Here is a 10,845-nt window from a genome sequence, read left to right as displayed (position 1 = left end):
GGATGTGAAATTGGGAAGTGAATCCTCATGCGTATTTTATTTTTGTTTTTGGTTACATGTTTTACGACATTTTTATCCATGTTGATGGTTAATATCGGTCAGTATTATCAGTTTTAAAACGGCTCTGTTATTATATCATTCACCCAGGTAAGTCGTCCTTTGTTATTCCGATTGTAGGAACGAAAGGAAAACGCAACAAAAAAGCTATAATGGGCTATGTCAATTTTCCCGAGGATGATGGTTGGAAGACAACAGTAGTATACCGCTGTTCAAAACTCATAAATCCATGGACAAAAAACAAAATCGGGGTAACAAACTAAAACTGAGGGAAACGCATTAAATATAAGAGGAGAACAACGACACAACATTTAAATACAACACACACACACACACACACACACACACACAGAAACGGACTAAGCATTAGACAAAATCCTATGGGAATAACGAATATAACATCAAAACCAAATACATGAATTTGGGATAGATAAGTACCGTAACAAGTCTTATAGTAATGTGAATTCACACTAGAAAATAAGAGAAAACAAACGACACAACGGAAACACAACGTTAAAATGTAACACACACAGAAACGAACTATAATATAACATAAATGCAGTCTTTACAACTAACTGCTGTCATTATAATTTGACACTTGTCATCGACAACTTAACTATACATGTTATAAGTCTAAAAGGAACAATTTGTAATAATGAAAGCAATATTCAACAAAACATTGGACTAGGACAAAATGCAAGCAACGATCAACAAAAACCAAATTAGGACAATAGGCAAGCAACAATAAATACTAATCCAATCACGTTGTAAAGCAAGCAATAATCTATCAACAAAAATCAGGAAATTATCCTATTAAAAAAAGGCAAGCAAGGTATTGGAACCCAGTGAAGACATACAGCTAATGTAAATAAATCAACTATAATTCGGCAAGCAACAACCCATCGAAATCAAATCAGATATATCTAATGGCGACTCCAGTTTAACCAGTCATAACTGAAAACAAATGGTGATTTTTTAATGGATGATATGAATTTTAATATGATAGATGACACTTAGAATAACAGAATTTAAAATATTCCTGTGGCATCGTTTGTCTTAAGAATTTGACATGGACAGAAATCTTTTTACTAAATACTCTTAATCAATTTAAGTATTAAAATGTTTTTTGAAAGAATCAAAGGAAACCTTATAATCAACAATCAAATATGTCAATATAAAAAAGGAAAATACTTCCAAACGCAAATATCACACCTGAGCAAAAAGCTTAAATAGCTTGACTGCTATACTTCTACTTTTGACATTTTTACCTATTATTGTTTTGATCATATATTGTTGTCAATAAAATAGAAACTAATAATACGACTGGCATAACAGTGAGAGGTTTAGCTAGCTATGAAACAAAGTAAAGTCCACCATTTTCTACATACAAAAATGTTTATAGCCTAGTTAGGAATTTGACAGTTGTAATTCATTTGTTTCATGTATTTTGACCTTTTGATTTTGCTATTTGATTATGGACTTTCCGTTTTGAAATTTCTTATGATTTTTTTTTTACTTACTTCTAATTATGTCAACTCATTCGAGCCGTGGTGGCCAATCGGCTTAACAAAGAAGTTCAACTGTTGAATACTGTTTCACTACCATGACAACAGCGCGGTTTTGACTTCAAGCCCCGGATGTGGAAGTTACATTCCACTCCAAACATAATTGAATAGGATAATAAGTTTCCCTGCAGAAGTCAGGTGGTTCTTGACGGCAATCCAGCCCCCTCCACCAATGACAAGTTACAAAATATACATTGTTTAAAAGAGTTGTTAAAAAATGCATGGTAAAATCGAAAGGCCCGTTTATCGTACTGGATTATAAAATCTGTGTAGCCAATACACAAACTAATAATTGCAATGGTTGAAAGGATATCAATGTGACATTTAAAAATCAAGTGGCAGAAACAATTATCTCATCTGAAAATGGCGGAAAAAATTAACGTAATTGATTTATATTACAGACTATTGGCTTCAGTAAAGTTTGATGAACTACAGGACACATACGATGTCACTTGGGATAGTAAATCCTGAGCCGTATTCTATTATATCTTGCCTTCATAATTATATATAACGACATTTTATCCGTGCAAATGTCGACATAACAGCTATTTTCACATCCCTATGGGTTAGTTGTGGCTTATACCAAAATTCGGTTAAACTTATATTTACACTTTGATCCCGATTTCAGAAAAAAAAACTTGGAGATGTTTTTCTTTTAAAGTAGATGTGTTTCCCTTGGTTTTGGTTTGTGACTGCATTTGTTTCAGAAGCATCCATAAAATAAAACCGAATCCGGACATTAAACAAGCGACAATCCAACAAAACCCAATTAAGACTTTTCGCAAGCAACAATCAATTAAACAGAATCAAGACAGTAACAATCCTTCAAATCTTAATGAGAGCAGAAAGCCATCGAGAATCCATCAAAACCTAATCATTAGATACTAGTATAGGAAGATGTGGTATGAGTGCCAATGTGACAACTCTCCCTCCAAATCACAATTCAAAATTAAATCATTAAAAGTCAAGGTACGATCTTCAACACGGAGCCTTGTCTTGTCTCGCATCGAACAGCAGGCTATAAAGGGCATCAAAAAAAAAAAAAAAAAAAAAAAAACACAACAAACTAGTGTAAAACTATTCAAACGGAAAAACCAACTGTCCAATGATTATGAACTTGCCGATTAGATTTTCCTCTAAGTTCAGTATTTTTGTGAATTTACTTTTTATCTATATAAATAACGAGAAATAAGAAACGCTTATGAACCACATCAACTACAGTACTTTAGTCCACCAAAACCTCACAAGACATAATCCAACAAAACCCCACAAGACATAATCAACCAAAACCCCACAAGACATAATCCATCAAAACCCCACAAGACATAACCCATCAAACCCCACAAGACATAATCCATCAAACCCCACAAGACGTATTCCATCAAAACCCCACAAGACATAATCCATCAAAATCCCACAAGACATAATCCATCAAACCCCACAAGGCGTATTCCATCAAAACCCCACAAGACATAATCCATCAAACCCCACAAGACGTATTCCACCAAAACCCTACAAGACATGATCCATCAAAACCCCACAAGACATAATCCATCAAAACCCCACAAGACATAATCCATGAAACCCCACAAGACGTATTCCACCAAAACCCTACAAGACATGATCCATCAAAACCCCACAAGACATAATCCATGAAACCCCACAAGACGTATTCCATCAAAACCCCACAAGACATAATCCATCAAAATCCCACAAGACTGTCCATCAAACCCCACAAGACATAATCCATCAAACCCCACAAGACGTATTCCATCAAAACCCCACAAGACATAATCCATCAAACCCCACAAGGCGTATTCCATCAAAACCCCACAAGACATAATCCATCAAACCCCACAAGACATAATCCATCAAACCCCACAAGACGTATTCCATCAAAACCCCACAAGACATAATCCATCAAAACCCCACAAGACATAATCCATCAAACCCCACAAGACGTATTCCATCAAAACCCCACAAGACATAATCCTCCAAAACCCCACACGACATAATCCACCAAAACCCCACACGACATAATCCACCAAAACCCCACAAGACATAATCCATCAAAAGAAAATCATGGCATATGGCTAGTAATAATCCATCAAAACACAATCAGGATATAGGATCAGCAACGGTCGATTATTAGCCAATCAGGATATAAGACATAAGGCCAGCAACAATAAATCAAAACCGAAATAGGATATAGGACCACCCACGATCAATCAAAACCAAATCAGGATATAAGGTTAGCAATAATCCATCAAATCCAAATCAGGGCGGAGGACCAGCAACAATCCATCGGAACCCATTCAGGAAAAAAGGCATACAGTCGTCCATACAAAAACCTTCATTAGGACACACAAGGCCATAAATCATCAACAAACTTCAATCAGGTCACAGGGCTAGTAACCATCAATCAAAACACTGTCAGGAGTTAAGTACAGAAACCATCAATCAAAACAATATCAGGACAGAAGGCAAGCAAAAATCAAAATTCAGTCATAGCATTTGATGAGCAACAATTCACCAACATTCAGGTAATACAGCTAAACATGAATACCAACAACTTTATTTTTATTGTTATATTTGAGTTGCATGTTATTGTATAAAAAGTAAAATCACAAAAATACTGAACTCGGAATAAAATTCAAAACTGAAAGTCCTTAATCAAATGGAAAAATCAAAAGCTCAAACACATCAAACGAATTAATAGCAACTGCCATTATCCTGACTTGGTACAGGAATTTGTTATACATGTAGAAAATGGTGGATCGAACCTAGTTTTATTGCGCTAAACCTCTCATTTGTACAAAAGTCGCATGGACTCCCATTATAGTGAAAAGATGCGTGAACAAAACACACATAATGGGTAATAAGAATGTGTCCATAGTACACGGATAAAGCTCGTATCATAGAGAACATGTGTACTAAGTTACGAACGAACGGGCGGACGGACGCACAGACCAGAAAACATAATGCCCCTCTTCTATCGTAAGTGAGGCATACAAAAGTCAAAATTAGGGGTACAGCTAAAAATTGAGAAATGAAATGGGAAATGTGTCAAAGCGACAAGAACCCGACCATAGAGCAGACTACAGCCGATGGCAACCAATGGATCTTCAATGTAGCGAGAAACTCCCGCACCAGTAGGCGTCCTTCAGCTGGCCCCTTAAAAAATATGTATACTAGTACAGTGATAATAGACGTCATAATAGCAGTCAACATTTTGTAATTTTAATCTTAATAATAACCAACAAATATACACATATAACAAAAAGTCATAAATCAAAGGAGTTGGTGCAGTAAAACCCCTTTTTGGTCCCAAAATATAGCAGTTTTACATAATTGTGAAAATGTAATCTTTCGGCTATTTATTGGAAAGTAGAATGCTTCTGCTATATAAATATGGGCTGTTTTTGACAAAACAATGCACCTATATCGGGTTCCAGCATCATTAAGTCATGCTAAATTACTGGAATCTTCACAATTGTAGCATTTTAATTAAATTTCAGACGGTTTTTGTCTTAAATGAAAGTGGACGCATTCGTGTTCATTCATAATATTGAAATGTAAGTTGTATTTGATGATAATACATAACATATATAAAGGTTGAGGATGAACACGGATGCGGTCACTTTCATTTTTGTCAAAAACCATCTGAAAAGTGACGTTTTGGCATACTTAATAGATTTTTCATATTTAAGCTTCAATCGGAGCGTTTTTAATGACTAAATCAGTTAAAATCTTTCACATAAACTTATCGAATCAATTGAAATAGACACTCAAGGGCTTAAAAAGTGTCCTTAATCTTTTGTCAGATAAACCTGAAATTTGAGGCCAAAGTCGGCCCTTACCAGAACTACTCCTTTTACAACCTCACTCATTGCTTTCCTTTTTTGTATTTCATATATGTAAAACATACATTATTAAATAATTTTTCTGAAAAAGACAAGAAAATGTGGTATGATTGACAATGCAACAACTTTCCCCAGAGACCAAATGACGTAGAAATTATTCTCCGACTCTTATGTGTTTCAGGCGCTTTTATATGTTAAGTTTATTGCCTTTTTATATTTAAATATATGGATTCTCAATACTTGGTTCCGGGCTCTATAATATATTGTGAAATACGCATGTAGTCCATCAAATTTAAACTTGATATTTTGTAATTATGATTTAAAGACAAAAAACACGTGAAACAAAATTAAATGCAGTACATCCATATTTCGTGAAAAGGTATAATTATGGGAACATCATTTAATCGCAAAACACCTGTAGGGTTGAAAATAATGTGAACAAAAATGACATCACAAAAAATACCATACATGAACAAATGCCTCAAATCTGCAATATTTGTATGGTAAGTAAATTGTAACAATCAAAAAATTACCTATACCAGCAAGACCCCAGGTTGTTACACAAAAGAAAATTTTGTAACAAAACTTCTCTACCAGATAAAATATACAATATAAAAGAGAAAAAAAATAACCACACTAAAGGAGACTAAAAAACATTTAACAAATATAGTCAAAATGTAGACCTAAACATTGGTGACAACAACTTACAAAAAGGTCCTATCACCCCCAAAATATTAAGTTACTCATACATCAATTTCAAAATGAACTTATTTAAATCATAATCGATACGTATAAATTAAGGTAAATTAAGGGAGGGGGGAAAATGAGAAAAAGAAAAAAAAAAGGTAAATTAAGGTGATACCCAACACCTTGACTAAAATTAATTTGTGTCGTTTAATTTTCATAACATTTTTACAAAGTATTAACTTTTACACTTTGACAAAAATATAAAAATTTCAAAAAATTTGAACCAAGCATTTTATCAGAAAAATTACACTGGTTATATAGCAGTTTGACAAACACTAATTTTGATCATTGAAAAGCTTAATATTCCCTAAACAACACAACGTCATTAAAACGTTTAGCTGATTTTACAGAGTTATCTCCCTGTAGTTTTAGGTACCACCTTAATAGGAAAACACAAATATCAATACGGCGTCTATAGTATATCGCCAAGCATAATAATTTGTTATTTTCACTACCCCATCTTCCTCTATCTTTACACATTTATTTTTACCTCCTATAAATTTCTAGGAATACCATTGGTTACAAACTACCGTATGGACACAAAATGAATGCAGAAAACTAATTCAAAGTTGCTATTGATAGAACTTGTTTTTGTATAGACCGACGACAGTTCTTTCTGTCGACGACTTGGACATTTTTGATAGGCCACTATTCTCCAAATCGTTACACAATTAATGTGCTAGTGACCTAATACGATAAATATGGGATCAGTAAATTCCATATGAGATTCAACTTCGCTCTCACCTCATATTTGCTTGAACCAAATATGGAATTTCTAACTCCTTATATACCGTATAAGATCACTAACACACAGTGTAACTAATAGTGTCCTTCAAGGTACATATAGTCATACAGTTAAATCATGGTTAGAAAAGAAATGAATAAATGTTTGTCTGCAGAAGATGTGTGAAACCAAACACTTCCTTCTATAATCAATACCTACAACACAGTGTAATATAGTGAACAATACGACCAAGTATGTCCATCAGCAAATCTAAGACGCTAATGAAATTGTTGATGTTTTTCTTAAGAAAAATAAGTGAAACCTTATTTATTGGTTGCTTAATCGAAAAAAAAAAGCAAGCCAGGAAATAATAAACAGAGAAATAGGTCAGCTATCAAAACTAAACCAACATTTATATTTTAATGTAAGAAATGCAAAAAAAAAAAAGGAAACATGCCCGCCACATTCTGTATACATGTATGTGCCTGTCCCAAGTCAGCAGCCTGTAATTCAGTTGTTGTCATTTGTTTATGTGTGACATATTTGTTTTCCGTTTTTTTTTTTTTTACATAAATGAGGCCGTTTGTTTTTTCGTTTGAATTGTTTAGCATTGTCATTTCGGGGCCTTTTATAGCTTACTACGCGATATGGGCTTTACTAATTCTGGAAGGCCGTACGGTGACCTATAGTTGTTAATTTCTGTGTCATTTTGGTCTCTTGTGATGAGTTATCTCATTGGCAATCATACCAAATCTTCTTTTTGTATATGCCATCTGTCCATACTTACAAGATAACAATAAGGAAATGTGATGTGATTACCTATAGGATAACTATTCCTCAAAATTAATATGAAGGGGATGTAAGCAAGTATAGACAACCGTACCCCTTTAACAATGAGAGGGAAAATACCATAAAGTCGACTTAAAAAATATTGTTTTATCGTAACATCGAAAGAAAAATATTTCGTGTCTATTTGGGGTACCGTAAGTAGAGTATTTTGAATATCTATTGAACAAGACGGTATTTATGATTATTTTGCAGTGTGAAAAGCTACATACGGACCCCTTATAAGTTGCTGCAAGCACCGAGTTAAGCGCCCGATGAAGATTGTACATGTCGCCTTATTTAATAGAGCTCAATGAATTTACCTCTTTGGCTTGTGTTGTACCTGAATAAGGAGAGTCTAGGAATGACCATAAAAAGACGTCACGTGGTGTACAACGACAAGAGAAAGTAATCAAATTTATCTAAGGTCAACTTTGCGCGAGCGCGTTGAAACCTTATTTCGCAATAATTTATACATTCATTAGCTTGAATTAGAACATATAAATAACTTGAAATAAGCGTCCATCGTTAGCATTCTGTAGTGACGGCGTTTTCTAACATCACTATGTTTAGTATATTCTCGTTTCTTGTTTTTATATATAATAAACCGTTGATTTTCCCGTTTGAATGGTTTTACACTAGTAATTTATGAGGCCCTTTATAGCTTTCTGTTCGGTGTGAGCAAAGCTATTAAGACTCCGTGTTGAAGGCCGTACCTTCACCTATAATGGTTTACTTTTATAAATTGTTACTTGGATAGAGAGTTGTCTCATTGGAATTGTCTCATAAAGTATATTAATATTCAGAATATATATCTCTTCATTGAGGTATGGAGACGTGGTACGATTTCCAATTTGCTAATGAGACAACTATCCATCAACGTTAAATTTAAGTGGATGTAAGCAATTATAGGCAACCACATGTTTACCCTCTTTTAATTTGAGATATGTATGTTGTTGAAATGAACAGAGAGAGAACTGACTCCAGACATTACCTATAATATAATTCTGGTATTCACTATGGCTACTACAAAGTGGAGATGCTTAGAGTTACTATGAAAAATATCAATTCTGTTCAACCGGTGCTTGGAACCGTCTTAAACTTGCACTGATATGAGAGTTTGCTTTTGCTCAGTGTTGAAGGCATCACTATGACTATTTGTTTGCCTTTTGTGCTTTTTACTGTGCATATACTGGTTTTGTGTTAAGGATGGTTATCTCATATCCTTTTTTATATTATTCAAACAACTATGATTTGTTTCGTTGTGTTGCAGTCTCCATGGCCTATATCCTACCAAAATATGTATATATCTTAAAAGAAGCTACATAATATAGACCCACAACATGCTGTTCAAACACATACGTATTTTGGAATCAATTAAAACACATTAAGTGGACGATAGATCTAATTCTCTTGCTGTTTGATTGCATAAAATTTCCAATTTAATTTTTTGCTGTTGTAAATTGAATATGAATAATAGATATAATATATTGATCAGTGTAGATAACTTGTAGTGTAACATTATCAATTTACAAAGAATAAAGTACCTTTTTATTTTCCTCCAAGACATATATGTACCGATAATATTGAAACCAGAACAAACTTTGTTTGTATGGGTTCGTTGTATTATAAATAATTTCCGGATATGCAATCTGAAACCCGTGGATGCTCAAATGTCCGATGGCTATCATCTATATATTGTTGCAGACAATTGATCTTTCAGATAAAATATTTTGTTTAGAATTCATCATTATTCATTTCCTGATAATATAACCCTGATGATATATAAACAAAGACATTCTTTAAAGCGATTTACATTAATAAATAATAATCCTGAACCCTTAGTGAACTTTGACTGTGGCTACAACATTTGAATAGCTTATTGTTTATACATTCGTCAAAATGTTATTCTCAAATAAATTTTGCTTCTTCGATATTTTATTGCAAGCAGCCATAAAAGATCGTCGTCGAGTCTCAGATTTGAGTTCAATCGTCAAACCTGCCGCCACTCCAAGTTAATCCGATCTTGTCGAAAATAAATAAGTAGATGTGATATGACAGCTACTGAGCCAACTATGTACATAGGCAAAATGTGTAAAAAGTTAACAATTATAGGTAAAAGTACTGATTCAAACACTGAGCCATGGCTAAAACCGCATGCGAAGTCTGTTTCCGCTAGCTAAAATTCCCATATCGATGGCCTTTTTTCCAGACTTGTTCCAGTAACAGCTTTTGTAAACAAACTGATTAAGATGTGATACAAGATCCTAACATCAAGACTAGGATACCAGATACTTACATCAAGATTAGGATACAAGATCCTTACATCAAGACTAGTATAAATTGTGATGCAAGATACTTACATCAATTCTAGGATACAAGATACATACTTACATCAAGACTATGATACAAGATACTTACATCAAGACTAGTATAAATTGTGATACAAGATACTTACATCAAGACTAGTATAAATTGTGATACAAGATACTTACATGATACAAGATACTTACATGATACAAGATACTTACATCAAGACTTGTATAAATTGTACTTTACAGATACCTGGTTTGACCTCGCGATTTTAAAATATATTCATATGTAATAAATTCAACTTCTGTTTGACGATTATCATATTCAAACCTCGATTTTTGACCATCATATCGGACTTCGATTTGAGACGAACGCCGATTAGAGGTCATGATCAGGCGTAAATCAGAGTGTAACTTATATACATGTATAACAGAGTTGTGTCTACGAGTAAAGATCGAGAGTAGGTTATAAACTGTGACATGAAAGTACAATGTACACATGCTTAAAAGCTTTCTCATAAGTATAAAAGTAGTTTCTGTGAACGTTGGAAATAGCACTAAAAAGGTACACAAACACTGGTCATTGTTGTTATAATGTTGACCAAAGTAATCGGTCATTGCTGTGTTATGATAGAAAATTACAAATATCTCTGCAAAGTTATGAATTCTCCTCGAGACGGTTGTAATAACACAGTTACTAATCCTGAAAAAGTTATGAAATATTAATTATATTCGCGCTGTTTTCCCTATAA

Source organism: Mytilus galloprovincialis, chromosome 13 (genome assembly GCF_965363235.1).
Source record: "Mytilus galloprovincialis chromosome 13, xbMytGall1.hap1.1, whole genome shotgun sequence".
NCBI classification, from domain to species: Eukaryota; Metazoa; Mollusca; class Bivalvia; order Mytilida; family Mytilidae; genus Mytilus; species Mytilus galloprovincialis.
The sequence above is the reverse complement of the archived record's forward strand: the minus strand, read 5'-3'. Positions refer to the sequence as shown.